Source organism: Tursiops truncatus, chromosome 10 (assembly GCF_011762595.2).
Source record: "Tursiops truncatus isolate mTurTru1 chromosome 10, mTurTru1.mat.Y, whole genome shotgun sequence".
Lineage (NCBI taxonomy): Eukaryota > Metazoa > Chordata > Mammalia > Artiodactyla > Delphinidae > Tursiops > Tursiops truncatus.
This window is the reverse complement of record NC_047043.1, coordinates 87,402,749-87,430,087: the sequence shown is the minus strand read 5'-3', so window position 1 is coordinate 87,430,087 and position 27,339 is coordinate 87,402,749. Positions and strand designations below refer to the sequence as shown.

The 27,339-nt window shown below is 40.0% G+C and overlaps 1 protein-coding gene and 1 non-coding gene across 8 annotated transcripts in view; one reads left to right on the top strand and one right to left on the bottom strand.

Moving 5' to 3' along the window:
• CHL1 (cell adhesion molecule L1 like) overlaps positions 1 to 19,291 on the bottom strand; it is a 199,178-nt gene extending 179,887 nt beyond the window's left edge. For 4 of the 7 annotated variants that reach the window (XM_019947567.3, XM_019947571.3, XM_019947570.3 and 1 more), the window contains exon 1: positions 19,140 to 19,291. The gene's annotated coding sequence lies outside the window, so the exon portion shown is untranslated. Of the gene's footprint in view, positions 1 to 18,093; positions 18,318 to 18,810; positions 18,850 to 19,128 lie in introns of those variants that run through there. The other 3 variants (XM_073787573.1, XM_073787574.1, XM_073787572.1) reach the window with 3 other exon arrangements.
• A 7,126-nt stretch (positions 19,292 to 26,417) lies between these two features.
• On the top strand, positions 26,418 to 26,520 carry LOC117314067 (U6 spliceosomal RNA). Its single transcript, XR_004528748.1, has one exon. It is a non-coding gene; the product is annotated as a U6 spliceosomal RNA (small nuclear RNA).
• The last annotated feature ends 819 nt before the right edge of the window (positions 26,521 to 27,339 follow it).

The window sequence follows — 27,339 nt, the reverse complement described above, 5'->3', positions numbered from 1 at the left end:
CATAGGTAAATTTTTCTGATATGGTTCCTTGCCAGCATCAATCTGGTCAGACCAAGTTGCACAGAAGACAATTCCTCCCCTGATGCACACAGGACTGAAGGGGGAAAAAATCAAGCTAGTAAAAATTTCCTTCCTCTGCAGACTTGTAAACTGCTAATCAGCACAAGCAGCTTGTAGCAGATTGAGCTCAAAGTGTAGCTGAAATGGCACATAACTAATTCCAGGTGATTTAATATCTTACATGGCCCTAGTGAAAATACTGACAAAGAAGAACACGATTTGGGGTCTTTCTGCACTGCTGAATTTGCTGTTAGCTTTGGAGCCTCTATCAAGGCATTTCCATTAACCAGCATTGCTGAAGAAAGGAAGTCTGGGTGTGGCATGCAGAAACCACTGCCGAATTGGGAAAATGCTAGAAAACAGTAAAATGCTAGTTATCCAGGTGTGAATATTTAGGAGCCCTTTCTCAAAATGTACGGTCCCCTTGGTGAGTGTCAAAGTAACGTCCAGCAACGCGCCTTGAGCGGTCGATGGCACGTGCCTAAGGAGGAAGTAAGTCTCCTGAGTATACTGCCACTACTCACAGGCAATTACCAGCGTTAAGGGAAATATGACGTTGCGATTCTTCGAGCAAAGTCACATCTTACTAGTGCCATCTGTAAGCACAAACTTTCTTTCTTTTTTATAAACGGGTCTGATGGAAATTGACTACTCTAGGGTTCAGAGATCATTATTTTATTCATAAAAGCTTCCTCTAGGGACTTGCCTGGCGGTCCAGTGGGTAAGATTCCGTGCTCCCAATGCAGGGGGCCTGGGTTTGATCCCTAGTCGGGGAACTAGATCCCGCATAAATGCTACAACTAAAGATCCCGCATGCCACAATGAAGATCCCACATGCTGCAATTAAGAACTGGTGTAGTCAAAATAAATAAATAAATAAATTTAAAAAAAGCTTTCTCTAGTGCATTATTTCAGAATTCACTCTCCTTAGCTTTATAAAAGGTAATAGTCGCTTTAATTCTTCTCCTGACAACATTAAAAAGAATACAGGGGCTTCCCTGGTGGCGCAGTGGTTGAGAGTCCGCCTGCCGATGCAGGGGACACGGGTTCGTGCCCCGGTCCGTGAAGATCCCACGTGGCGCGGAGCGGCTGGGCCCGTGATCCATGGCTGCTGAGGCTGCGCGTCCGGAGCCTGTGCTCCGCAACGGGAGAGGCCACGACAGTGAGAGGCCCGCGTATCGCAAAAAAAAAAAAAAAAAAAAAAGAAACAAAAAGCAGGGAGATTTTTTTTTTCAATTGTCATATAGGAGAGTCAAATTTGAAATCATGGGACATCAAAAAGAAAAACAAAACTGTAGTATTTAGAATTATTGTGCCATATACCCTCAAAGATACATTTTACCCTCAATGAGCCAAAACTTCAAATACCAGCAATACTATTTCCCCCACAGTACTTCAGTTTAAAGCTGTACCATTAGACATCAGATTTGAAATATCACCTGATCAGTAGTGTCCCTCTAAAATACAGCAGTATTTTTTAAACACCATATTTTGTTTACATATTCTGGCAGCTAGGTCTCAGATCCTAAATTCTTAGGTTTAAAATATCTCCAAATATATATATTCTCACTCAGAACATTCATTATACCAAAGTTCAAAGGTTTAGGCTGGCAGTTGACAAATTTGATAAAACGGACCGATCCATGGAGCCAATAAATGAAAAACGAGTGGAAATGTTGAAAGTCAAACAATTTTAGAAATCATAATATGGCAAACCCAGAGGTAAACTTCACCATTGAATCATTCAACAGATGTCAATGATACCGTTGTCAAAGCCAAGTTGTAAACCTTTTGCGAGAGATGGTTCAATGCACAGAACAGTTTTATAATTAATCACCTAGCATGTGGCCAAGAAATAGATGTCACGTTTTGCCCTCAATAAGCATACAGTGGCATAAGCAAACCCACTGACAATTTTAAGAGGTTTTCACTTTGCTGATGAATGCTTTATGAGAAAGCATAGCCTAAGAGAGTGAATGCAACGTAAGTGAGGTTCTGTAGATTTGCAAAAGAGCAATTACATACACGTATGTGAGTATGTGTGTGTGCTGGCTGTGTTTAAGCTCTCAACTTTTAATCTCTACATTATGCCTTGACACTGTTACTTAGTAGATGCACATAATTATTCATTGTAAGGATATGTCACATCACTGTAAATACTGCTTTATAAACTCTACCAACGGAAGCACTCTTCCAAGAGAACTCTGGAGTTTTGTGTATTTCTAGGTATGAATAAAAAATTCATAGCATTAACACAGGGTGCATTATTCAGAGAGCTATCAGAAGGAAGAAGATCCATTACTAATCAATATTGTGGGTATTCATTTTTGTACCTTCTTTAAAAAGTAAAATTACTTAAAGTTGTGAGATTATACAAATAAACAAGAATTTAGAGAATCCTGATATTTCATAGTCAGACCCTAATATCTGAAGTCCTTATCATTACTTTCCTGTTTCCCCTTTTTTTCATTTCACATGCATATTATGTTTACAAAACTGACCACAGAATGACCATATGTGCATTATCTGAGCTTCCATGACTAAGAATGAGGTCCTAGAAAAGACTAGCGAACGCAGAAATAGCAGTACTCTGAAACATGGAGGAGAAATTAACCCAACTGCAAAAAAAAAAAAAAAGATAGTGCTGTGTTTTTCTACTGGTTTCCTGGCCATCTTAAAACTGAAAATCACTTCGCAAGGCCACTGGCACCAAACATCCCTACGATGGCTCAGGATGCCCATACCCCTGACCTCTCTGCCAGTCAAGCAGGCATTAGGCTGGCTCCCTAAACGCAGATGCTGTGACGGTACCGTCTTCCAAATATGTTTGGCTTTCTGTAAGCCCACTTCAAATTAGGGAGGGTTCTTTTTTTATAATACGTGGGAAGGTCTTTCAGAACTTGAGAAAGGTATTCAGATCACATTTTAACACTTCAGATCTTCTCAAACAGCACTAGACTACACTGTGACAAACACTGCTAAAAATCAAATGCTCATTAAATAGGGCTTGAACATGTATTTTGTTTCAGAGAAATGATAACTGAAATGGAATTTTGTCTTTGCCTTTCAAAAGTTCTGCCTTTTCCCTGACACCTTTTAGTAGCGCACAAGCTGGAAGGAACCTTTCTCTATTTTGACCACACATTGTCAGTACATTAAATGGCATTTATAATCCTTTATTTTGCAGTATACTTATTTGTGTACTTGTCCCAGCTCTTTAATTAGACATACTCAGATTAATAACATTTTACGGGCATGTATTCAGTGGTAACTGTAAGCATCTTCAGGCCACCAACTGTGTCTAATTCATCTTGGAATTTGTCCATTCAGTGTAGTGATTTCCACACAGCAAGAACTTCCTAAATTTTCACGTAAAGATTAAATGCAGGAACATAATAGAATAAAGAGAGAGGAGGACTGTGATGAATTTTTCTTAGGGGTGTCTTCACCCTCCTGCAGTTGGGTTGCATGTCCTGGAGTAGTAGTCTCAGTATTGAGACAATCTTAGAAAGTGGCTTTGGGCAGGATGTAAGTGAACATCCTTTCTCTTTTAATCCTTCTGACTATAAAAACGTGGAAGTCTCAGGTAGGTTCTAATATATGATTAACAGCGCTTTAACTCTTCTAATCTTGCTGTTTCATAAAGAGGGAGCAGGACTTAAGCCTGGAGACTTGGTCAGGCAATAGGACCTCGCTAGAATGTAACGACCTTGGGTTGTTTTCATTGTATTCACGTTTGTAGTAACCTTTCATTATTTCCCACTGACGTTGGTGTTTCATTGATAGTAGTGTAATAAAACTTACATTTTAAGTCAGTGTCTTTTTATAATGAGCCAGTTAAAAATTTAAGTGAATTATGGTAGACGGCACAAAGATAAGACAAAAATCGTGACAATCGTTACATTTCAGCGAGTACAGTCTTAGAGAATTGTAGATTACTGAGTGACCAGTGACTTTAAGAAGAAAGGACAGCAGGAAATGTGTCTGAGAAGACAGACAGGAGCAACGAGCTGGCCAGTAAGAGGAGGGGGTCTCTAAGGATACAAGAAAGAAGAGAGGAATCATGAAGCCTGAGCCCAGCTGGATGTGGAAACCAAGTATGACAGTTACTTGGCCCGCAGAGCAGTGGGGAGCCAGGGGAAATTTTCAGGAAGTAAGTGACATTATGGTCAAAGTGACAAGCGAGAAAGGGGATTTTAACAGTGACGTTTAGGTCTTAGTGGAGACGGGCGACAATAAAATGCAGAAATCCAGTGAGAGAAAGGTTGCTGTGGTCTAGTGATTAGAAGACTGAACAAGGAATTTTCCGGAATAGCTCATGAGAAATAACTCTCAGTGTGTCAAGGAGAAAGCTGAAGCAGGTTTTCCGGTTGTTTAAAGTAGAGAAAGGTTAAAGAGGACAGAAAATGGCAAACTGCTAAAGGGAGATGAGAGAAAAGATGCTCTCTGCTACAGTAAAAATGTATTTGCTATATCAAAAAAAAAAAAAAAACTGTGGGGAAACCTACGATTGCTTGTGTTTCAGTAGTCCCAATCATTTTTTTAAGTACAAAGTCATTATAGAAACCTCAGTTTACAACCACCATCAATTGCTTCCATTTCTTTCATTTTTTTTCTGAGATCCAAGAGAGCAGAATTTAAAATTTATAAGGTTTTAGGTTATATCACTGAAAAATGAAACCTGTTCAGAAAACTTGCATTTTCTGAATAAGGAAATCTTTTATCAGTCACAAATGATTTGCCATTAAAATAACTTTAAGACAAAATCAGACGACCTGATTTCTAGTTCCACATTCACACATATGAGTTCCATGAGTTCCCTTAACCCTCTGAACAGGATCAATACCTACCTTGCTTAAATACCTAGCCCTTACGAGTATCAAATTAAATGTACATACATTGTGTCTTTCAAAGGCAATTTAAAGCATTACCAGTATAGAATTAAATACACCGTAGCATAGCCTTTTAGGGTTATATATATTGCATTTTGCCTGTTGACATAATTTTTGAAATATGAAAAATATAGTGCAATACTCTGCTGGTGCTTTCGGCAAGACTGCAGGAGAAACACGTCTACTCACGTTTATCAGAAAGGTGGGAGTCAGAGGTATAAGGAAAATAGCATGCTTGGCTCCCAAGTACTTAGAGAAAAAATGACAGGCTATAGAAGGAAGAATATGATGGGAGGATTTGAGAAAATAGAAAGGCAGAAGCAATGAGAACACAAACGGAACCTACATCAGGCATGGCGGTAGTTGTTCTTCAGCCACTCTCAGTGAGCCCTTGAAGAGAAGGAAATAGTCCAAGAAAGCTCCCCGGCTATATATTCTTAACCTGCTTCTTGTTCTATGCACAAGAAGAAATAAGAATAATGTTGGTCCTCACTCCCCATTAGCGCCTTCCCATTACAGCCATGCTTCTGAAAGTTACAGGTAAAGCAGGGTTGCAGCCAAACGCACAATCATCATTTCAGGCCAAGAAGCCTGCTTTCTTGTCCATGTGTGGCTGTAATGGACAAATAGAAGGAAATGGAGCAGCTCTTCTCTCTCCCTCCTCAAGCCTGGTGCCATATGGAATCTCAGCAGTCACCTCCTTGATTCCTGGCCTTCGGGTTCCACCTTGGCCCTTCAGGAGGTACTCCTGGTTCTCCCACGCCCAAGCCATTTCCAAGGTAAATGGAGAAGAGTAAGGATAAATGTAAATGGATCAGAAGACAAAAGCATCAGAAAAGCCTATCCCGCTGAAGAATCTTTAGGCAAAAGTATTCTTGGCCAGCTCGTCCCTCCCTTACTCTCAACTCTAGCCTCTCTCTCCAGACAAAACCACAGGCACTTCCATGGAGCCCAAGTTCACCCTCTTGTCACACTCCCTTCTCAAAGGCATTTGTTTTCCTGGGCTTAAGATATTTAGGAACTGGGGAAGACAAAGGAGTATCCCCTTGGGACAGAGAGTAGTTCTACTTGTTCCATGTTTCTTCCACTTTTTAATCAATCGTGTATGAAGTACATGGTGTTACAGTGGACTTGATAATCCTGTTATTAGCATGTCTTTGAAAAAAAATTTCTTCCTACCTTGTCTACTAGAATCCTCCAGCAAGGTAGTTAGATGAGTCCTCCCTTTGAATCTAGAATAGTCTTTGATGGCTTGGACCAATGGATTACAGAAGAAGGGCTACTCCACCCCTGGCCTTTAAGACAACTGACAATCTTCTAAGTTTAGCTCTTGGAGCCCTGAGCCATCACTCAAGAAGTCCAACATCTGTTGCAGAAACCAGTGAAGAGGCCATGTGACTACATGAAAAGGAAGAGAAGCCCAGATGAGCTCAACCCAACTGGCTAAAACAACGGACATGCAAGTGAAGCCATCTTGGGGCCACCAGTCCAGCTTAGCCACCATCTGAAAACCACGAGGTGACCTCAGTTGTTATGAGGTGGGGCTAAAGAAATCACTTACCCCAGCCCAGGCTGAATTCCTGACCCACAAAATTATGAAATTTCATAAAATGGAGTTTTAACTTGTTTAAGTTACGGGTTAGTTTGCCATGTAGCAATAGATTTATGGGACAACGCCCCTTCACATTTTACATGAATTGCTACATGGTCACATTTCTGAATCGTTTTTCATCATTTCCCCTCTTAGCTACACATAAGCTCCAGGTATTTTTCTTCCAAACAATAAGCAGCTTATGTATTTCCCCAAGAATCTAATATGCAAAACACGTGTCTACTGAGGTCTTAAACAGTTTTAAGCCATATGGTGAATTCCCGGTACACAATTCAACAAAATAAATGATGAAAATAGCGTGAACTCAATTTCAGAAGTCAATGGAATGGTGATAGTATTTACACAGCACAGTCTCCCTAAGTGATGGTAATAAAAAAATACACTGTGATTTCCCTATAGTGGGCAATACAACATCTTATCTGCAAAGAATAGTACCTTGGATAGTTATCAGTACATTGCTTCTACAAGGACATCTTGTAAAAGGTTTGGAGGTTTTATTATTGCTCTTTTGTATTTGTATTTAACATTCTTAAACAGCTACATCACTAGTTAAGAGGGTTTTACGTGATTTTCAGATAAATGATCTGTACTCCTATACGTGGTACATGAAAATTTATCTTTTCTATTCTAAACTATGTTGTAATTTCTTAATGACTCAGAACCATCCATATACGCATGATTTCTGAGTTGTCTTTTTCTAGCGTTTCTATCTTTATCCCTTGCTGAAGAGATGTTAGCTGTAAATTCTTTTGTCTGTGAATGAATCTGCAACATTTCCTTCATCTGCTCTAACTTGCAGTTTATCCTGTTGTCCGCTAAAATAAAACAGACAATTAAGCTTACTGGGATGCTTCTAAATTAAGAGTAAATAGTCATCGAATAAGGCTGGTCTTTCCACAATAAAATTATTGCAGTTTGGTGAATTTTTGCAGAGATTAGATTTAGGTTGCTATGATGCCTCTTTTGTTCAATTTTTAGATACTAGCTTAGGATTTAAATACTGGAGTTACCTGGTGAGTAAACTCCAAATGAATACCTATCATTACAGTCATTGATTTATTTGACATTTTTACTCTTATTTGTAGCAGTAAAACAGCATGGAGGAAAATGAGCATTGTTTTGGCAATCGGTGAGAAATATTTATTTTTAGGACATCTACATAGGTCAAAATAAATTCGGATTGAAAGTATTTAATATGATATGTTAACTACAGATTAATAAACTACTCTGTATTATTCAAGGCTTCCAATTTTATTTTTTTAATATTTATGGACTGGGAGTAGCTGTGTAATTACTTCAGTTTTCCACTTCAGTTTTAGCATGAGTTGTGAACAGTGCACACCCTCCTGCCCACCCCATGCACGTATACACTTACAGCCACTCACATAATCTTGTTTCATTTATGGAACCAGTTGTAAATAACCAAAACCATATTGGTATGCAATCTTCAAAGACAGTAAGTGCGATGTAAATCCAGTTGAATAAAAATCTAGAACAGGGCCTCCGTTCCCTTCATAGGACACAGAACCAAATGGACAGCCAAATTAGCCTCCCATTAAGGACACATTCTAATTTTCAGAGGAGACAATCAAGGGACTCTCCACCAGAAGCATTCAGTCTGTTAAACCCATTATTTAAATGAACTTGGGAAATGATGACACAAACCTTTCTGTCCCTCCTCATCAGCTCAGAATTTGGAGGGGCAAAGGAAGCGGAATGCATGCTTAATTGAGGCAGTAAATGCTAGGCTGTAGCAGACTGTTACACTGTTAAACACAGCAATGGGTTTTTAATGGCTGCTGTCCAAAATTACACTGGAGATAAATGTTTTATTAGTAATAATAATAGCTGGCACTTTTATCCTCAAAACACTTAACAAATATTCGCTCATTAATCCTCCAACTGCCACTGGGAGGCAACAGTAAATGCTTCTATCCTCAGTTTACAGCTGGTGAAACAGGGAAATAGAAGGTAGTAACCAAGTTTTCAAAAGGAGGTTTTGTATATGGAGGTCAATTTCCAATTCAAACAACTCATGTCAATTTTTATACATAATTGGATGGTATTCCCTCTAATGACTGCCAGCCCTTTTTTGAGGGGCCAGTGATTAAGGTCAAATCCAATTTACTTGAACTTGACTCCCATGAGTTGTACCTGAACTGCTCAAGCCTGGTCCTTTAGCATCATTTCAAGCAAATCAATTGTGTTCAAAATCTATTCAGCCCAAATCAATTACATGCGGAAACTTGTATGCATGGAAAAAGGTCTCTTGAGATCCTTTGAAATCTAGCTCCACTGAGAATTGCTGGAGGTCACAATGTGAAACAGGGTCGAGGTCAAATTTAAACACCTTTATTTTGGCTTTCTATTTTTAACCATTCACTCAGATCTCCTTTGTGGAAAACAGTATATGTCTCAAATTAGTGAACAATAACGAATAACCCAAAATAGTCCGTTATTCATTCTGGTGTAGTCTATAGATGTTAAAATTATTATATTTTTCTTTGTTTACTTTTCCATCGTGGACAATGTTTTCAATTTCTTGCCATTGTATAATGCCTTAAGTATGTTAATTTAATGAATGATTTCTCTGCTGAGTCATCAGAGGCACTGTACAGAACAAGTTTAGAAAGTCTCTGAATTTATAATACCAAAATAAGTTCATTTCTTGAGGAGCTAAGTGCTGTACTCTAAAGAAGCAGGCATGGATCAAACAAAAGCCTTAAAGCAATTCCACTCCATATAGTGCAAGGAAATGGGATCTGCTCTATAGACAAAGCAGAAAGCAAACACATTTTTGCCACTATCTATTATATAAAAAAGAGCCTTTTGGAGTCAGTGTTTGAGAATGCTACTTGTATTTTGCATATTAAAAAATGTACATTTTTTTCTAAACACCACACACCAAAAAAATCAAACACCTCTCAAAAATCCTAAATATATTGACCATGCCTATAATAGAGTTGATTTCTTTTTCCCTCCAAAGCCTTATCTTAACTGACAGCTGCTAATAAAGATAGCGCCGTCGTTATGATAGGTGTCATTTTCAAGAACAGTCAGGCTGGGATATGGCATCTATCACTGCCGACTATTTCTGTCTTAATCGGGAGTGGCAGATACACCTTTGTGGAAATGTCAACCGTGTAATGCAATTGGTTACATATAATACCCAGATATGAAGGAAATCCATGCATATTGATACTATAGAGCATCAGAAACATTCCTGCCAAGAAATAAGAAATGGTAATGAGGGCAAGCAAAAGCTTTGGTGAGGGTGAAGGTTGATTTTTACATATACTGGTGCCCAGGACACATTTCAGGAAGACTCAGACACCAAACACTTTTATGACATGATTTTGGAGAAAACACAGATGTCCTCCTTTCCCAATGTATCTCCCACATGGCAGTGCCTCACAATGAATCTTTGCAACAAGAATTTTAAATCCACCATTTTAAATGCCACCATTCCTGGTATAAACATACAATATCATGTAATACCCTAGGAGGAGCCCTTATTATCTACTTTTCCACATGTTTACCTGAGGTAATAAGACACGGAACAGGTAAATCTGGTTGGACAACGGGGATGAGTGCTGGCCCTTGATGAAGACCATAGTTAGAGAATCCTACTAATCCAGGGGGGTACTGACGGACATTGCACACATGGGAAATGAAGTCAAAGAGAGAAGAGAAAGGGTGTGCAATGGACTGAACGTGTGTGTCTCCCCCAGATTCGTATGTTGAAACCCTAATACAGATGTGATGGTATTTGGAGGTGTGGCCTTTGGGAGGGAATTAGATCATAAGGGTAGAGCCCTCATGAATGAGATTGGTACCCTTATAAAAGGGAAACTGGAGAACTCTCTTGGGCCCTTTCTGCCGTTCTCCCTGTGACAATACAACAAGAAGTCAGCAGTCTGCAAACAGAAGATGGCTGGCACCCTGATCTCAGGCTTCTAGTCTCCAGAACTGTGAGAAATAAATGTCTGTTTTTATAAGCCTCTCAGTCTGTAGTACTTTGCTACAGCAGTCCAAATTAAGAGGGGGTGCTGAAGGAGTCTGCCGGACTCAAAGGCAGCATAGTGTAGTAGTTAAGATCTTGTGGCTGGGGAGCAGATACTTCTGAGTTTAAGTCCCGGCTCAGCAACTTCCAGGCCATATTGTGTGAGCCAGGACAAGGACGCCCCTACGTCTGTGACACTCAGCGTTAAATGGGTATTATCATAATAATACTTTCCTCAAAACACTGATGCAGAGATTGCAAAATGCATCATAAACATTTAATAAGTGATAGCTATTTAAGTGTTTGCCTGGCACAGCCTCAGTCCTGCGCAAAGCAGTTATTCAATAAAAGTTTTTTAATGATTGGTCGCTGTCAATGTCTCACAGAACATACAATCAATCAATCAACTAATCAATCAATGTGCACTGGAATTACGGAAGCTATGTAAAAAAATCTAATCTCTCTACCTTTGGGCAGGGCTATATTCAACCTTGGAAATATAATTGGTGAAGTTTTCAATACTTCCCCTACATTTACTGCATCCCTCAGCATATATATTAACTCTGAATTTGTTTTTAAAAAAAGAAATCAGCTATACGATAGTTCTCTTTTTTTTTTTTTCAAATAAGGAAATCTAAAAGCTGTAGAGTGGATTATGAACTTGGTTACATATCAGGGTATCTGCACTTTAATTCTGGTTTCACCACTGCCCAGCCCGCTATTCGACCTTGCTTCAGTTTTTTTTCCTCTATATAATGAGCTAGCAAACCTGTCACTTTTTGTCTGCCATGTTGTTGAAAAAGTCACATGAGATATGGGGCTTTTAAAACTCTTTAAAAAGCTCAAATAAGTACTCAAATAATGCAAGACATGGTGATTTTTAAATAGAAATATTCAGAAGGAATCTTCCAAATGGATGGAAATGCAGTGTCAAGTGTCAAGAGTCTCAGAAAAGGTCAATACTTATCTTCCCCTTGAACCTTTGCACATGAGAGGTGTTATTTCCTTTGAACACATCAATATGTAAGACATCCCATAGTAAGCTGATAGTCTATCACATTACATTCTTTAGTGGAGGTCTTCAACACAGAACAAACTGAATTCACAATCAACTCTAATAGCATCAAATCATCAAAAATCTCCACATTTTTCTCACTAATTTACCTTCTATTACACTGACTACGTCCCTTGGCCAGGGAACATACAAATTTCTCACATCAGGATGCTACCAATGCATCCCTGATCTATTTCCTCATCCTCTTTACCCTGACACCACTACACCAAAGAGAGGTACCCTCCATAGACCCAAATATCCAGGTCGCAGTGACTTCAGGCTGCCAGAGGATTATTTGAGGGTGTCTCCACTTCCTGGGTACGACACCTGCAATCTCTAGAGTTAAAATCACCACTTACAGCAAAAGCTTTTGTTAGGGAGGAAACTCTGCTAAAAATGCAAGCCTGTTACCTTAGAAGAGAGAATACATCTTTTGCATTATTCTCTCTGCTGTAAAGCTCTCATCTTGGAAAGCAGAGATAATGCAAGGGAATAGACAAGTTTGTTTTGAAGTTTGAAGGCTGCAACTGAAACTCACCTCTGGCCATGAGCATGCCCACCTGGGGCAATGAAAGAGGAGCCTAGAAAGGAACAACAAAGAAAAAGAGGAAAAGAGCCCTGAATGCAAATTTAATGATTCTCCATCTTGTCCTGCTTTTGGCGATTCGAGCTGTCTTCCTCCCCATTACCCACATTCTATACATTTGAAGCCTTCAAGGTGTGCTTCATATTCTTCATTAACCCCCCAGATTCAGATCCCTTCTCCACCTTTCTCCAGGCTGCTCTGTGCAGAGGGATCCAACTTCAGCAGGACACTTGCACCAGGCTCCCTTGTCCACTGCCTGCTGGTGGGTACAGCCACTGCGAGGAAGGAGCCGAAGATCTTGGGGTAGGAGACCAGTGTCCTGTTACTCAAGAATGGCTATGTTTCTCTAAAACCACAATTCCTGTCTGCAGCCTTCCCCAAAGCTATGGCTCTCACCTTCCAGTAAATTTTCTCTCTTGTCGTCCCACTGGACTAAGGGCAGTAACAGCCCCAGGGGTGCCTCTGCAGCCCTTGTTGGTTTCCCTCAACCCTGCCCAAAAAGATGTGGTCCCTTCTTTAAATGCCCTTCAATTGCCCCATTTGAGTACTACTTATATACAGGAAAAAATCAAAGTGAAAGCAAGAGAGTGCCAGATTTTATCCAGAGAAGATGAAAAACTCTGGGTCCTTTAAGACTGCCAAGGGGACATGTTACCCAGTTCCAGCCAGTGGTACTCTCTGTCACCTGGGCATTCAGGTCCAATATTCCAAGAACATCAAGTTTTCCAAGGTAAGTCAGAAATATGAATTTTATGTGAAATATCTGGGTTTTAAATATTGGCTCAAATATTTCTTAAACATGCCTCAGGCCAAATAACACATATATAGGCTGGGTTCAGTCCAAGGGACACAGGGTTGGATCTTAAATAGACTACGGTGCCTCTTCTTAAAAAAAAAAAAAATCTGCTTTTCCTTATAATGCAGAATTATAACAAGAAAGGTAGAAATTCTCATCTATACAGCTCTTTCCTACTCAATTATTTAGTCCAAAAACAACCACCTTCCCTCCCTCATTTGAAATCTCAAGGCGAAAAGAGAGAAACAACCAGAACTCAAAAGTGACAGGAATCTTGATATCTGGGTCTGTTCTAAATGTATGAATCTAATCAAATTATTTAATTTCTGTATGGCTCTCTCCATTCATCCACAAAATCAGGATAATGACTTTTTTCCTACCATCTTCACAGAGACATTTGGCTGAAAAATGAAATACATAGTAAATGAAAAGCACATTTGAGCTCTTCAGAGAATAAAGTGCTGTCTAAACCAAAGGGATTAGTAAGAAAAACCTCAGAGGTTTATCAGAGCTCTTCTTTTTCAACCACATTTCATTATGCCAAGGTAACTGTGAGTCAATGCCTCAGGCCAACATGATATTATAGAAGACCCACCCAAATCTAAGGCAGTGGCTCTCAACTCTTGCATCAGAATCTCACCGGAAGCTTTCAAAAATCCACATGCCTGATGACCACCTCCAGGGATTCTTATTGAACTGATCTGGGTTGCTAGTTTTAAGAAAAGCTCTCCAGGTGATTCTCATTTCAGCCAAGCCTGAAAACTACTACTCAGGATCTTTCAAAGATGTGAAACAATCACAACCAGTATATGTGCAGATAATTGATGTATATGTGCATAAAATTGATGTAGGTGTCAACCCATGTTCCATACTTTTAATGATAATAATATAATAAGCTCATACTTATTCATATACATAGATACACACTTATGTCTATCTCTCTTTTATCCATTCATACACTGAGCATGGAGTAACTATTATAATAAAAAAGCCAGAATTTACTGAATGCTTAATGAGTTCTAATAAGTTGTCTACATAGACTGCCCCATATAACGCTCATAATAACACACGTGAGCTGGGTGTGGATATTACTCCTCATTTCCATAGATGAAATCAGTCTCAGGGAGGTTAAAATGACTCAGCCAGGGCCACACATTGAGGAGTTCACAGAACTGGATTTGGAAGCCTGGCAGCCTGACTATTACAGCCACACCAGTTTGCTTCCCACTGTGCCAGAATCTGTAGGGTTTATGAGATGCATAGAATGAAGCATGCGCCCTCAAAAGATTTTACCATCTGAGAAGGAAATTACGATGCACACTAACATTCACAGGCTGAATAGGAAAATGGTATATGGTAGTCCCTGGAGTCAGGGAGAGGTGGACTGAAAGATGGGCAATGGCTGGCTTTGCTAAGCTCCTACTTCACAACTACAGGGGAAATGAGATGCACGCAAACATCTGAGGAGAGAGTGTGATAAGACCACCTGGAGAAGAAACCCTGGTCAAAGAACAGAGTGCATTTATATATCTGCCATTCAGCACATTTATTATTCTGATCATCTCCCAGTATCACTTGGATTGAATGTTTATGCCCCCCTAAATTTACCAAATTATCATGTCAGTCATGACTTTTGAAGACTTCACCTCAGTTCGAAATTTATTTCTGATTCTTACTGAAAAATTGTGTACACACAATTTTAACATACACACATACACACAGACGCACACACTCCCAATAATTTGACTTCCAAAGAGGTACACAAGTTGCAATCTTTTGGTAGTAATAAACTAATGTGAAAATTAAGTAAACAGTTTTTACGGAAAATTTTTAAAAACTGAAAACAGAATATTCTCTTTGTATTTTTACTATCTAAACACAGTGGAAAGGTAAGCAGGATCATTTTTCATCCACAATACATAAAATCTAAATTAGTTATGGTCTATTTGTGCACTGACTAAAAACATTCGTTAACAAAACAGAATTTTCTAGTTTACTGGATAAATATACCAGGAGAAATTGCAGAATAATGTTAGGTTGCCAAGCAACCACTGCTCTACTCCCTCATTCATCAAGCTTCTTATCCCAGTGCTAGAGAATTCCAACCGATTTGTTTCTTGGGAAAATTACAGTGACTTTCAGTAACACAATAACACTTCTATTCTCAGAAGATAAACTTAGATGTTCTTTTGATCAAAGAGATGTGTTAATTCATTATTCTCTACATGGTGCTAATGAGAAAGCTATAATTAACTAACTATACTAGTGCGACACATAAAATAAACTGCAGTAATTAGTAATGTTTAAGGTTTTAACCAGATTCCCAAATCAGAAAATACAGAATCTTTCCTCCAATAAAGATGTAGAGAAAGTAGAAATCACCATAACTAATTAAATTGAGAACTGTTTCCATTCTCTACCCTCTCCCCCCCAAAAAAGGGATAGAGGCACGGGATTGCCAAAATGTGAGAGATTTCACTTTAATAGCAAAGAAAATAGCTCAATGACAATTCTACTTGTAGGTAGACATAAAATGCCGGAGAATACTGTAATCTTTTCTTTGAAAGAATGCTTAGCACAATATTTTTCCAGGAATGAAAAGAAAGAATATTAGGCTTTCACTCATTAGCCGTGTTAATTTAGCATATTGTATGTAAATCACCATAATAATTGCATTCCCTTCATACGGAATTAGTTAGTTAGAATGAAGCTGTAATCAAAATGTTCATAATTGAAAATATAGTATTCTCGGTCTCGTTTTGAAAAAATAACAAGGAACACTGATTGAATCAGATAATACAGTACATCATTGAAAACAGCCTTGGTATAGAGACAGGTTGGTCCTCTAGATTATACCTTAGCATCTCAATTAGCTCCCCAGATTCAGGACTCAACACTTCTGGATCTGTCATGGGTTTTTATTTTTACCCTTTGTCTTCAGCCTAACTTAAACTTTCCATGTGCATTACTGCTTAAATTTTTAGGGAAAATACAAAATAGTGAAAAGCTAAATTTTGTTTCTAAAAAGTATTAGACTCTATGGCACTGCTGGCTGTCATAAGTCAAAGTGCAAAATAATTTCCAATAAATGAAACATTTAATGCCAATGCTCCTGGGAAAGAATGTGTAAATGATCACATGAATTTCAGGCAAGCTGTCACACTAATTCCTCAAGGCACCCTTTAAAGATGACATATTCACTGTGAAGAAGGGGGTGTTGGTTGTCGTGCAAAAGTCAAACTTGACTCAATACTCTGCTATCTGAATTGATATTCACAGAGCTTCCTGACACTCATTTCTTCAAATCTAATGCCATTAGCTACCCTCTATTACTTAATTTTCTTTTATGAGATAAAAACTAGTAGAATCTTAAATCAGTCTTAAATCATTACTTTTATTTATAATTCTCCATTAAAAAAAAATGAATCAGGCTAAAATATTTCAAAAAAGCAATTTTGGGTCAAACAACCTGCTATCTTCAAAGAATTCAGAAGTTAACTATAAAAATCAAGCTCCTATCCAGCAAACATTTTCCTAGGTGAGGTCTATTTTGTAAAATCATAAGGAGCTTTGTGACGGTGACATCTGTCTGGTTTTACTTGCTTCAGCTTCATCAAAACTTGCCAATATTTTAATAAGCAAGTAATTTAAAAATGAATTTAATACTACTTCATTTAATGAGATGAATTAACTTTAAGGTAATAAATACATTATGTGCAATATCAAATCCTGTCAGACCTGTAATTAGGTCAATGGGGTGTATAGTTTGCTCATCACCAGATATGTTGGAGCACCTATATAACCAAGAGTAGTAATAAACGTCCGTAGCCTTTTCTTTAAAGGGAAGGGCCCATAAGATGCAACAGAGAACAATCTGGAAAACACAGATTAATCATCACAGTCCTGCACTTCTGCAGTGAAGAGTACAAACATGCTCGGAAAGAGATTTTAATGAACTTTCTTAGCCAGTACTCACACCCGCCCAGACATAATTATTTGTCTCCATTTATTCACTGACAGTATTCAGGAGCTTGTGAGGAATGATTATACACTGTGTGCCCTGCCGTTCCTAGAGGTGAGTCCACTGCAGCACTTCAGGCCATAAAATGGAAAGCCATGTTACACACTAGACTCTACAACCAAGTTAAATTTTGAAAGCCACAGGGTGGTCCATTATAAAGAGAATGAAATTAAGACAAAGCCAATTGCAACATTAGCAGGTGAAAGAGGAAACATTTTTACACACAAAGCGGTAAAAGCAACTTTTTTTCTTGTCACTAAAAGTTTCCCCCAGTAGCTTTCTAAGCTTCTCTCTCCATCCAGTTGGTCAGTTTATATCTTCCAATCTGCTCCAAAGCAACGCTTTGTAGGAGTAGGACTGGCCAGTAATATTAATGTCAATTGATGGTCTCCAAAAGTAGAAATTAGTATTTTGCCTTGAATAAAAATGCAGAGTAATGAGAACACGCCGTATCTAATTGAGGACTAACTTATAATAAAAGTAACGGCGTCAGCAACCATAACTTTTAGTGTTTATTATGCATCAGACACTGAGCTAAACTGTCTACTGGAATTATCTCATTCCAGGCGCTCAAAAACCCTAAAAGGAAGGTACTGATATTATCCCTATTATTCAAAAGGGGAAACTGGGGTACGGGGTCGATAAATGTCTCGTCCAAAAGCACACATCTCAGAGACCATGGACCTGAAATTCGAACGCACGTGAGCACGGCGAGAGCCTTTGCCTTGCACGAGCCCAGGTGGCTCACCAGTTGCCCACCTCCGCGCGCACGCGCAAATGTGCCCCCCACCTGGGGCGTTCCCGTGAGCGCGCCATCGCGCGCGCGCGTGCCAGGCGCCGCTTGCCAGCTCTGGGGGCTCTTTGGGAGCTCACGCGGGCGGGGCTGGAACCCCGCGCCCCTCGAGTTGGGCTGGACCTGGATCTTCCTCCCCGCCTTGCCGCCCTGCTGTGTCACTACACACCCGCCTTCAGCCGCTCACCTCCCACCCCTTCCCCTGCCCGCCCTTCGGCGGACAGCCCGACCACCCACCCTGCGCTCGCCCCAGGGCGCGGCTCCGGGCGTGGGTACCTGAGCTAGCGCGGCGGAGGCTTCTTGGGCCCTGGCTTGTCGCAGGAATTCCTCCGTCCTGCCCTTGCATGAGAAAGTGAGGCTCGCAGCGGGCAAAAGGAGTGGGAATGAAGAGACTGGCTAGCGTTCCCCAGCCTCCTGGCTCCAGTCTCTGCTCTCCAAATTAATCACTTTCTCCCTGCTCCCTCCCCACGCACACTCTCACTCAAAAAAAAAAGAAAAAAAAAAAAAGGAAGGAGGAGAGGCACAAAGAGGAAGAAGGGACCTTCCATGACTGGCATCTCTAGCTCCCTCAGCTTCGCTACCAGGGAGCCATGGCAACACGCCCCCAGCCTGACCCCTCGCCCCCTCGGTGGCCTGGGGACGTGGAGCTCCTAACCCTCCCAGTTTTCTCGCCCCCCAACCCAGCTGTCCACAGATCTCCCTTTTCCAGCTGGCGTCGCGTACCGAACCCCAGCGGGATCTGGAATCCTCCCCTGAGAGTGGGAGCAAGACAGTGGGGCGGGGGTGTTGGCGGAAGAGAACTGAGCCTTACGACCCAAGAGATGGTAAGGGGCAGAGAGGAGTGAAGCCAGGACTGACCCCAAACCCAGCTGGTCCTCGCAGCCCCCTCTCGGGAGAGGGCTGGAATCTCCAGGAGGGTCTGGAATCCTCTCCAGAGGGTAGGAAGAGATGCTGGTAAGGGAGGTTGGAGGAAAGACAAGAGGGTCAACCTACCCGTGACCAGGCGGAGAAAGTGGGAGCCGGAGGATTCGAGGACCCGTTTACTCCGTCCGACTGACCGGAGGGGTCTGAATCCAGCCTCAGCCTCCAGGGGGCGGGGCTGGGAAAGGGGGTGTCTCTAACTGGCTTAAGGCTGAGGGACCTCGGACCACCCTACTTCGTGCAACAACGGAGCCCTGATTGCACACCATCTCCGACCCATAAGGAGTTGACCCCCTCCCCCCAGAAGCAAACCACTTACCCTCCTGCTGTCTCGCTCAAAGATTTGGGGAGCCCCCAGGGCTAACGAAACAAACGCAAACTGACCCTCACCCCGGACACACCTGAGTCGCTTCCTGCACCAGATCCGTTCGGTACCTTCCCTCGGGAAAACCTCTCCCTCAGGCTGGCTTGGAACGGCAGAGGGACGTGGGGGTCCAGTAGCTCCCGGCAGATCCACGGGAGTTTCTGGCCGGCCGCTCCCAGCTGATCTGCACGCGGGTCTGCCCGCGGAGATACCGCCGCGCCCCGCCCACCGCCGGCAGTGGCCGAGAGGACGCGGACCTGTTCTGGCTTGCGCTCCGTTCCACGCCCACCCGGTAGAGGCTGGTTCGCGCCTCTCCTCTCTCCGCTGGTTCTGCTCCGCTACCCCTCACCCACGCCGCTTATTTTCCTTCCCTTTGCACACTCCCGTGGGACAGGGAGAGTTACAGGCTTAAGACTTTTATTTCATGGTGAAAAGCAAGGGACAAAGCCAAAACTTTGCTCGCCATTTTCCACATCTATGGTCAAAGAGGTCAAAAGATCGCTGCCCCTTTTGTCTGGAAAAAAGAAATTTTAAAGAAACCCCTCCTCCTCCCGAGAGTTCCAGTCAGTACATATTCCAGACACGGGTCGCCAGTCTGGTTTTCTCTCAGTGCTGCGTGTTGAAGGGGTGTGATGCCATGGACCTATTAAAAATAATTCTTTTTGCTTTCCTTCCTCATTTAGAGGCGTGATGGGGCGTGCTATTTAATTTACAAATGATGCTACTTCCATAAACTGCCAAATTATTGTATACATAAATTTACGCACCTTCTTCTGTTACCATTTTAAAAACATTGTTCTAACACTTACGGTCTATAATTTTACCATATTGTTCCCTAACATTTTTTTCCTATTTATTCTGTATTAATTCACTATTATAAAGTAGAAGAAAGCCCTGCGTGCTTATTTCCATTGCAAAAGGCCACTTCTGATGCCTTATCAATTCCACCAAAAAAAGCAAATTTTATTTTAGGATTCCAAAATTAATCTGGGAAAGTTACAGTCCTTGCAGTATAAGTGGTTTATATACCCCTTTCATTTTTTTCTCCACCGTGATCATATTTTCCAAAATTTTCACACAGTACTACGTTTTTTTTTTAAAAAATCCTGTTGAATTTAAGTTCTCTTTGATGGTTAGAGAATCATTGACTTCTAATTTTTACTCTAGTAAGGCAGTGAGATTGACCTTACAGTCTGGTTTTGTTCTCATCTAGTGCATTGAACAATGAGGACATTTAGAGCTGTGAGCTACCCTCAGAGCTGGATGCCGCTATAGTGAGCAGCAAGGGGAAGGCAACTCAGGATTCAGCTTCAGAAGCAACTGAATAAAATATTTTGAAAAGGAATAAATGAACTTTTAATTTTAATAATTGCTAACCTTGAAGCCCCAATTCTGTCAGTTCATGTGTGGGCATAGTTCTTACTGACTGCATCGCAAATTGCAAATGCAAGTGAGGGCAGGATTTGTCCTGAGTTTAAATTGAACTGCTGGAGTAATTTCTTTGCCTGAGGCCTCATTATTCACGTGGCATGTCTTCTAAAGTAGAAACAAAGATAGAATATTGAATAAAATTCCAACAGGGAAAATACTGTGTCTGTAGGAAAACATTTCCAAGGTCAAGGAGACACAAAGCTAAGTTGATCTCGGGAGTTTACCACCTTCTGGATAAACATCTGCTGAGCAAAAGACTCAGAACTCCATCCTGGCCAAACCAACAGAATACTGAAACATATTGTTCTTCTTTTCTCTATGATGAGTTTGCTTGACATCTGGATCATTATTTTAAAAACAAATGTTTATTGAGCACCTACTGTTTATCAGTCATTGTCCTAGGTGCTAGGGTACAGTGGAAAATTCAACAGGCAAGGCCAGTTGCGTCTTTTTAAATCAACTGCCCAAAGATATATAAAAGAATACCAAAGTATAATACCTGAAACAAGAAGATGAAGTGTCAGCTCTTAAATATGGGTTTTTATTGAAAGGAAAATAACAATAACATACTTCTGAGCCTCTGGCACTGCATATAAATTAGGAAATACCCAAAGAGTGAACCCGTGGCTTACCAGGGACAGCCATTAAGTCAACATATACACAAAAAACTTTACTCCAGGCAGCTACATTTTAAGAAAGAAGTGAGAAAGAAGAAAAAGATAGGTAAGGAAAAGGGAAGAAAGGGAGGGACAGACGGTAGGAGGAAGGAAGAGAGGGAGGAAGACCGGCAAATGATTAACCAAGAAAGGAAAACAGTATTGAGAACAAGAAAGTATTTTAGCCAACTAAAGGAAGTTTTTTTTTTAAAGGAATACAAAATGGAGGCAATGACTTAAACTTCCACATCCAAGAAACACCTCATAGCTCTTACCTCCAAGGATAAGTTCTTATTTTTAATACATATTTAAGGGCAGGCAACCAATCTAGGCTTTCCTGTCCCAAGAAACTTGCTGCTTTGAAACCCTCTCTTGGCTCCCATTCTCCTGTCTGACACTTTGTTCAGCACATTTCCCACTCTACAAACAATCCTAATCTATCAGGCATCACGCCTTTGCACGTGGGTGCTGCAGAAAGACTAGATACTTATGTCACGTAAAAATTCGATTGCATTAGCCTTGAAAGGTGTGAATTGCTCTCCCACAATGGAGGAACACCACGTAAAATAAAAATCCAACTATTAAATCACAAATGAAGGGGAGAAAAGGAGTTCTTTCATGAATAGAAGCAGAAGGTGAGAGAGATAGGCCAGTCATCTGGAAAAAAGAGAAAAGGTATTAAAAGCTGGGGTATTTTTTAGCTTTTACTGCTAATTTACTACTTACCCCGGCCTGAACCATCATTTGGTATCATTCCCAGAGTAGGGCCATTGGAGGAATACTGCCTTTTGGCAAAGCCCAGTAGCTAGGGATATGGCATCACTCCTAGAAAAAATTGTTTAGCAGAAGAGCTGTAGTTTTGGAAATGGCATTTCAGTCTATCAGTTCAGAATAGTCACAGATCGACAGAGGTTTTCTGGCCAACTGCTATAAAAAAGGAAAGCCGGATGTTCCACTGAGGGATAAACCCTCAAAGGCAACCTTGGAAGTACAAAGCAGCCACCTTCGGCTTAGATATTAATCAAGCTAAAGAAGACCGTATTAACTCTGAGGACTTAAAATGACAGAGTCGATACTCCTTTAACCTGTCCTTTAATGTGAGAACAAACGACATGTGTTAAAAATCAAAGGGCAATAATTCTGGAACAAATAAAAAGATAAAATCTTGTATTTCATTCTGTGGATCATTAATATGTGTGATTCACCCTTAGGAGGTCATGGAACCAGATACTTTAACTGGATTCTAAAAGGGCTAGCTAATGTTATGGTCATTAATAACATTATACTTACATAGCTAAGACATTGCTTGTATTTTGCCAAATCTCAGGCTTCAGGGCATTTGTTGATTTCTTGTGGAGATCAGAAAGATTTCCTATCCTCCAACCAGAAACGCCCAACTGACAATTATGGCCAGCTCACTTTCCTATTGGTGATTGCTCTAAAGTCCTAGTCAATCAAATTTTGTCTCAAAGACCTGTGAACTGTGTTATAGAATGAATTCACATTTATTGCGGGAAAACACTGGTATTTTGGGAGGGTGGGAATTTCATCTAAACCTCTCTACTTCCAACATAATATAAAATCTTTTCAATCTGATAGGGACCTCAGATAAAATATTCTCCTACAACTTCTTTTTATATTGATACCTGAGATGGGTAAGGTTCAGAAATTTTCTCAAGGTTGTACAACCGGTTAGTGGCCTAGAAAAAATTGAAAGATCTCCTAGTTTTTAATCTTGTGTCATTTTAGAATATGACAAGCCACTGCCATCTTGGAAGATAATTTTATTTATTCCAATTCTGCTACAGCAAATAAACGTAGGCTGAATAGTCAGATGGTGAGTGATACCACAAGAATAAGGGTATTTGTCTCTGACATTTACAGAGACAAATAGTTTAGTCGAAGTAAAGGACTTAGTTTATCCTTTTTCCCTGTCTATTTTGTCCAGTTGATTTTGGACAATAGGTTTTACCACTGTCAACATGAAGTAAACATGTTAGAGAAAAAGGAGAGAACCAGTGGCTCTCCTTAATATAAGACCTTGTGGCAGGGGACTTCCCTGGTGGCACAGTGGTTAAGAATCCGCCTGCCAGTGCAGGGGACATGGGTTTGAGCCCTGGTCCAGAAGGATCCCACATGCCACAGGGCAACTAACCCCGTGCTCCACAACTACTGAGCCTGTGCTCTGGAGCCTGTGAGCCACAACTACTGAGCCCGCGAGCCACAACTACCGAGCCCACGTGCCACAACTACTGAGCTTACACTCTAGAGCCCGTGCTCGGTGATAAGAGAAGCCACTGCAATGAGAAGCCCGCGCACTGCAACGAAGAGTAGCCCCTGCTTGCTGCAACAAGAGAAAGCCCATGCGCAGCAACAAAGACCCAATGCGGCCAAAAAAAAATAAAATTAAAAAAAAAAAAAAAGGACCTTGTGGCAGGACGTTGTTTGCTCTCCTCCCGTCTCCTGCCTCACCCCCAAATCTGTTTCTTCTGTTTTTTTTCTTCCTGGGCACATGGCCACCTACCAAAAGACTACATTTCCCAGTTTCCCTCGTGACCAAGTTTGAACCCAAGACTAAGTTCTCACTAAAGCGACATGAGGAGAAATGTAGTTGGCAACTTCCAGGTCATCTACTTAAAAATAATCTAGCTTCACAGCTCTTTTACCTTCTAGCTAGCCTGCAGTGGTAAAAGTTTTATGTTGAAGAAGACAAAAAAACACCCCTTAGCCTGAGTCGCTGGATGACTCCATGGATTGGAGCCCACTTCTTACCAGGAAATGACTTTATCTCTTCTTTGAGCCAATGTCTTTTGGGGTCTCTTTATTATAACCGTTTAACCTTTTCCCTAACTAACACAATTGTGATCTCTGTCATCAGAACGATTTCAGAATAGTAAAGGAAAATAAGAATGGAAGCTGCAGTGGACAGTGCTATTTTTTTGTTTGCCTGGCATTTATCTGCATTCATAGAGCTCAACCAGCTTTAGAGAATAACATCCCCCTGTGTTTATATGGCTGAGTTGAGGCTAAGTGCAATGCTTCTTATCTACCTCTGGTCCAGGTGACACAGGCATGAACAACCAATATTTTCTATCCCTCTGATCAGAGCAATGAAAGGCAGATTCAAAAGGAGCCAATGAGAGACCTACCTTGGACTCACTCTGAGCAATGGGGATAAAAACTGAGGATTGCTCAGCAGGCATGAGGTAAGTGAGGCTGTTTTTTATCAACACTTAGAGCACGCCTGACAATGAAGGCACCGCAGGGAAAAGAAAAGGAGAGAGACAGTTACTTGACATTCTTATTTGAAGACTTAGATCATCAAATAAGCTGAAAGTTCATTGTTTATTAAAAGCTGAAACTGGAATACATCTTGACTCTGTAGCTAGGTGAGCGGAAAAATATTTTACATAAAATAGTTTGTATTGGTTTCCTGTTTCTTGTGATCGAAATCATTTTTATTCACTATAAATGCCCAAGTAAGATTATTCTCTTGGGATAAGTTGTTTAGTAAAAGGGATGTGCATGGCAAAGTGTCTTCCTTTCATGAGATCACCGATCTGATTGGCAATGACCCCCTGAAATACTCTGTCCAAAGGATTTCACCCTATATCTGAGTTCAGCAGGAAAGGACAAAGTGATCTATTAATGATGTCTGTCATTGATATTACACAAGAAATGATTCTCATGTGCCACAGGTATTTGTCATCCTTGTTTTAAGTCATTCTTAAAGTTTGGCATAAATCTAGATGTATGTGGACTTTACTTTTGTAAAAAATTATGACATAATAGTACATTCTCTGGGAGCACATTTTTAGCTCTTTAAAAATGAGCCATGGACCAATTAGTCCTCTCCCTGTAGTGTTTAGTGGCCATAATTCATGCTTTCATTTGACTTTTTTCCTGCAAAATAAACAAATTAATTAGCAGAGATGCATTTAAAGTACAAATTGCTAGTATGTTATACTGTGTTAACAGAAACCATAACTCAATTATTTAGTCATTGCACTGGATTTATTTTCTTTCAGGGGTTAAATGAGACTTATCAATCGATTTTTTCATGTTGTTTTTCAGAATATGATAAACAGACAAACTCAGTAAGGCATTCCAAACCCTATGCCACAGTACAATAAGCTCACAGCAAGGATTCTGAATCCCCTGTTTGTATTGACACAAAAGATCTGCCTTATCATATAGGCATTAGTTCTTCTATCTTCCACTGTATCTTTTGTGTTTCTCACTCAGGTAGTTTTTTGCCAGCTTATGCTAAAACATTTAAGGACACAGAACTACAGGCACGAGTATTACATAACCCTTATATTGCCGATATATAGTGTTTCCTCCAAACAAGCAAAATTTATTGGCTTATATTCTTTTTCCTATTGCTCAGTCCATCGCACTAATACAAATGGGAAACATGGTTAAAATTTTTCCTATCTTGTATAAAGAAGCCAGCATAAAAGTTTCCTAAAATTAAGCAGCTTTTAATATCCTCAAATATAAGTAAAGGAAGAAATTTGATGATGCAAGTCTGGAATATTCCAGGGTCCCTAAAATATTCTGATACAGTATCCAAAGAAGACATACATGAATTGACAAGTACCATGAATATATGCAATGTAGATAATAACGAACAACCATAGCACATAAATCAAAGTAAATAACTTGATAATATTTTGGCTAATGAAAATAAACAAAACAGAACAAAAAAGCAAAGCCCAAATATAATTGCATTACCCAATTTTAGGACAGACGCCATTTTAGACACCATTAATTCATGCAACCATTTTAGGAAAAAATAATTACATTATGTATTATTGTTTTAAAATTAAATAATAAAATTAGCAATTATACTCAATAAGTTTAAGGATGTCCATAAATTTGGACCCAGGATTCCCACTTCTACAGCTCTATACAACGTAAATAACCTGAAATACAGGTAACTCAATATGCCCATAAATACTCAATGATAAAATTAATTATAAATACATGAGAACATAATTACCAGGTTGAATTATATGAAATTGTTCCTATGTCAGTCCTGCAAACATGGTGATTTCACACTGTTCAACCTAATGAATTATTCTGCAACCTTATGATGATTAAACAGTCTAAAATTATATTTTTAAAGATTTGTAATGTAAGAAATTCTTTCCAATGTAAAGTTGTGGAATTCTAGTTATGGTTCCTTTCAGGACCAACCCTCCTGTAGATAAAAACTGTAAAGAGTGCTCGCTTCGGCAGCACATATACTAAAATTGGAACGATACAGAGATTAGCACGGCCCCTGCGCAAGGATGACTGCAAATTTGTGAAGCGTTCCATATCTCTCTGTTTAAAAAATTATATATATGTAGAACTGGGGGGTTTGAATACTCATTAGATATTTGGTAATATTAAGGAATTATTGTTAATTTTGTGGTTGTGATAATGATATTGTGGGTTTTTTTTTTTAATCCCTATCTAGAGATACATGCTGATATATTTAAAACAAAATAATATGATGTTGGGAGTCATTCAAAATAATCTGGGATGAGGGGTGAGTAAGTAGCATTATTGTTGAAACAAGATTGTCTATGAGTTAACTGTTGGAAGCTGGGTGACAGGTCATGGTGGAGGGGGTCCTCAAACTCTTTTCTCTTTTGCTTATGTTTGAATTTTCCATAATAAAAACTTAAAAATAAAATAAAAACAAGCAAGCAAACAAAAAAACTGTAAAGAATGGATAGAATATAAACGTAATAACTGAAAGCGCTGGAAGGTTTTCCCAAACAGGCAGATGCTGGAAAGGGTAGAAACCCAGAGGAAGGAAACAGCACTGGATGAGTTTCCTATTTTATAGCTTTTAACCAGAGGGCAGGACCCAGTCTGTCAGCTAGATCAACAGAAATTTTCCAACCTCAAAGAGAGAGACAAGATTGGAGGGAGAAAAATGAATGCAGCTTCAAAATACTTAATATGTGTATAATTGGAGTCCCAAAAGAAGAGAGAAAGATGGGGCATAAAATATATTTGAAGAAATAATGGCAAAGATTTACCGAAAGTGATGCAAGTCAGAAATGTATAGATTCAAGGAATTCAGCAATGCTACAGCAGAATAAATACAAAGAAAACCCCACCTAGAGCACAGTAATTAAGCTGCTAAAAAAC